This window comes from Pinus tabuliformis, chromosome 1_1 (assembly GCF_031772625.1).
Source record: "Pinus tabuliformis cultivar Carrire ecotype Pingquan chromosome 1_1, CPIR1, whole genome shotgun sequence".
Classification (NCBI taxonomy): domain Eukaryota; kingdom Viridiplantae; phylum Streptophyta; class Pinopsida; order Pinales; family Pinaceae; genus Pinus; species Pinus tabuliformis.
The window spans coordinates 557,864,954-557,869,254 of NC_142297.1; the positions used below are offsets into that span (position 1 = coordinate 557,864,954).

General features: G+C 31.9%; 1 pseudogene; it reads left to right on the forward strand.

Moving 5' to 3' along the window:
* The first annotated feature begins 314 nt into the window (after window positions 1-314).
* Window positions 315-3,357, forward strand: LOC149214366 (clavaminate synthase-like protein At3g21360 pseudogene; annotated as a pseudogene).
* Window positions 3,358-4,301: the final 944 nt, after the last annotated feature.

Below are 4,301 nucleotides of genomic sequence, written 5' to 3' on the forward strand. Positions count from 1 at the left end.
ACTTCAAATTTCAAATAAAAATATATAGAGTAAATTCTATCGAAAATAAATCAATAATAATAAGGGAAAGACAAAAATACAACCAAAGAAAGAACGAAATGATATGAAAAAAACAAAAGGAAAAAGTATAGCATTAGTTTAGGAAAAACCGATTGTCCTTTGCCAGATTCTTTGATTCTTTAAATGATCGTGTTGCATTGTCACGCAATTTCCTAAGCTGGTCATTATATTGCATCAATTATTGTGCAAATTACTTCCCTCTGCTTCTGTATTTTGTCCCCGCCGGATTTGCTGAGAGTGGATCATCAGTAACCATGCAGGGTTTCTTGGAAGGCCGAATATCAGAGCAGAAAATAGTTGCATGGATGTCCGGAGAAAATAGATATTTTCCCAAGGTTCTTCTCCCTGCACAACAATACGTTAATTCTGACGATCACAGAGGAGTAATTGCAGATGTAACGCAGACCATACGAAACCAGAGAGATTGGATAGAACAAGAGCTCCTCCAACACAGCGCTCTGCTCTTCAGAGGGTTTCCCCTCAGATCGGCCGCCGATTTCAGCTCTTTTGTGGAGGCGTTTGAATGGGAAGAAGAGGCATATGTGGGATTTGCTCCAAGAACTAAGGTAGAGGACAGAGTCTACACCGCCAACGAGGGTCCCCTGCATGAGCAGCTCGGGTTCCACCATGAAATGTCTTTGGTAAGTTATGGGTTCCAGCAGGTGTATAATGTTATCTCAAATTTAACTCAGAACCATTTCATTATCATTAAACCAAACAATATTGTTGATTGTAAATTATTTCTATGTCTTTTTATGAGAAAATCTGGACAGATCAACTCCGAAGCTAATCAAATCTCTAGCAGGTTAGACTAGCAGGGTCTAACCCCAAAAAGTGTGACCTCCCAGTGATAGACTAGTAGGGTCTAACCCCAAAAATATGACCTCTTGGAAGCACAAAAGAGAGGTGTAACCATTAAACTAACTTTTGGGACTAAATTATTTCTATATTACATGACTGTACAACCATATTTATTAATAACGTTTTCCACATATATCAATTATATTTATTAATATTGTTGTGCTATTTTTAAATTTATTAAATATTTAAGAGAAATCAAATTTCTTAGAATAAAATTAAAGACATTTCACTCTATGTTTAATAAATCTAAAATAAATTGGTTTATACTATTTTTAACAATACTATTTATATAAATTTCATATTTTTGTATATAGAAATATTATTTTAATTTTATCAAGAACCTCCTACAAAAACTCTATAATATGCATGCATATATATATATATTTTGCTAAAAAAAATATTTCACTAAAAGTAATAAATTTTATAGGTTTATGGGAGATTTCATTAGAAGTATTAAATTTTATATGCTTATTGGGGCAATGATTGAGAGAATTTCTTTCTTCCTTTAAAAAAAAATGACAAATAGATATACCTCTATGAATTTTATCAATCAATTTACTTTAAAATATAATGATTATAAAATATATTTACTAATAAATTTTAGTAAGCTTTTAGTAAGTTTTTATATATTTGTAAATTGTATATTATGTACTAAGTATTTATATATTTATTAATTATATGTTTTAAAATATAATATCAAAATCATTATTATATAAATAGTATTTTAATGTGATATACATATTAATAATTTTAAAATAATGAATTGAATTTACAAATATTGTGTTTTTTATTATTAATTTAATTTTTTATTTGCATTTTTATGATGGCTGCAACATTTTTTACATGTTGCTCTTTACTATTATCTTGAATGCATTGGAGTTAAATATTCATCTTTTTTCCCTTTAATTTTAATAAATCCGGTACGCAGCTTGAAAAGAATCCATCCTCACTAAATGAATTTGATACTGCGTTCCGCAAGTTCTCCATTCTTCTTTTATTAAATGTCAAGATGTGATTCGATTCTTTATCATAATTGTGATACAGATGAAGTCATGGCCGTCTAAGATCTTTTTCTTCTGCGAGACTGCACCTCCGGAGGGTGGGCAAACAGCCATAGTTCTCAGCCACAGCATTAAGCGGCGCATGGAAAAGGAGATGCCAGAATTTGTTAGCAGATTGAGGGACGTAGGGGTGGTGACTACAGTCACAACTCCCATTCAAAACAGAGTGTCTTCCTTAATAGCCAAAAACTGGCAGACTTTTCTTGAAACAGACGACCCCAACGAAGCAAAGAAGAGGTAAGTGCAACCAATACATAATTGAATGCATCAATACATAATATGTATTTAATATACCGTTATATAAAATTGTGCAAAACAGTTTAATAAATTCACAAACTAAATTGTGCAAAAGAGTTTTATAAATTTGAAAATGAATTTTAAAGATGTAACTTAATTTGATTGTAGATTTCGAGAATATTTGAAATTTCACCACTAAAATTAAATCAAAATGGTTTGATTATGTTTATACAAATATTTGAAAATTGACCAAAAAAAATGAATATTTCTCTATTGCACTTAGTGAGCATAGCAGAATATAGATCATGGAGACTACTATGTAACAAATGTGAAAAATTTCAACTAAGAATGGTATTGATGTAAAGAAGAATGAAAATGATGTAAAGAAGAATGAAAACACTGAATAGAGAACCAAGAAATATGTACTTTCATATTACTGATATAAAGATGAAAGAAAGTCAGAAAAGAGATATTATAATATGTGTTATTTTTTTATATTTATATAAAGAAGTAGTATTTTTCTTTCTGAAAAAAACTATTATAATTAACGCTGTTTCATGGATGTTGTCTAATGGATGTTGTCTAATAATTAGGTGAGAAAGTTTAGTCGCACAAATTTTTTTTGTGATCTAATCCTGGACAAAAATATAAGCTGCTCCAGCACGATTTCTTCCGTTAAAAAAAACTAGTACAATTAGTACATCCTCTCGTATTTATTATTAATGTTCAGTTAATATCAATTTGGAAGTTTAACTGCCTGGCATTTGAATAAATGAAAAGCAGAGCATTAGAGACGACGGAGTGTGGAAGCTTCGAGTGCTTTGAGGATGGAACGGCAAAGTTCGTGTTCGGTCCTCTGGAGAGCATCAGAGCGTTCGAGGGCTATGATGGAAGGGAAGTGTGGTTTCACGGCATAGTGGGATCGGCATCTGGGCAAGGAAACGTTTCGCGGTGTTTGGGAGATGGGTCTGCAATTCCTGGTGAGGCCGTTGAAGCGTTCAGGACCATTCTTGATGAAGAGTGTGTAAATTTGAAGTGGGAAGCAGGGGATGTGTTGTTGGTGGATAATGTTGCTGCTCAGCATGGAAAAAGGGCTTCAAAGCCACCTCGTCGAATTCTGGTTTCTATGTGCAAGTAGGGGAATCTCGTGTGCTGCTTTTGAAATTATTAGGGTGGTGCTTTTGAAACTGCATAACTCACTCAATCACTTAATATGGTTTTTAATTTTGTGAACTTTTGAAATTTCGAATATTAGATGAACTTATTGGGAATCTTTTTGTTATTACTAGTACACTTCCAAATATTTCTGTATTATTTACTTAATAAGTTAAGGAAAGGTATTAATTTAGAGGGGATATTTTTTATAAATGAGGATACATAATTATTGATTTAGGGATCAAATTTATTGATATATTTTTTTTAATTTAAAATAAGTATAAAATCTCGTTAGGATTCTCATTAGGATTTATTTTTGCTTTTTGAAGTGGAGGCATCAGCGAAGGGAACTCCTATTTCCGACCCTATAGCAATATTAATGCTATCTGTCATGCGAGCGGAATAGCCATCGCCCTCTGAGTGACAGCAAGTGGAGAGAGAGGGCGAGGGTGGAGAAGGCACTCCATGGCTATTCCCCTCGCATGTCAGATAGCATTAATATTGCTATAGGGTCGGAAATAGGAGTGGCCCATCAGCGAAGCTCTTTTTAGCTTTCATAAATTTTTCCACATGCTTACAGTTTCTATTTTGTCAATTTTGGTTCTTCTTTTGATTGCCTTCATATAGAGGAGAGCACCCTTCCTCAAGTGTGTGAATGGTTTTTTTTAGATTGTGTTGTGCACTAAGAAAAAGATGTAGACCCTTTGGCTCTAATAGAGTCATTCATAAATAATTTATTTTAATTATTGATTTATAAAATAGTAAGAAATCAAATTTATTGATACTTAGTTGTATTTTAGAATGCAAAATTTAGAGTAAGTTTATATTTAAAAAAATTAATCTCTATTCATGCTAAATAAATATATGATTATATATATTAAATTGTATTTTTTAATGCATAAATGAATACAATGTTTGAGAAAAATG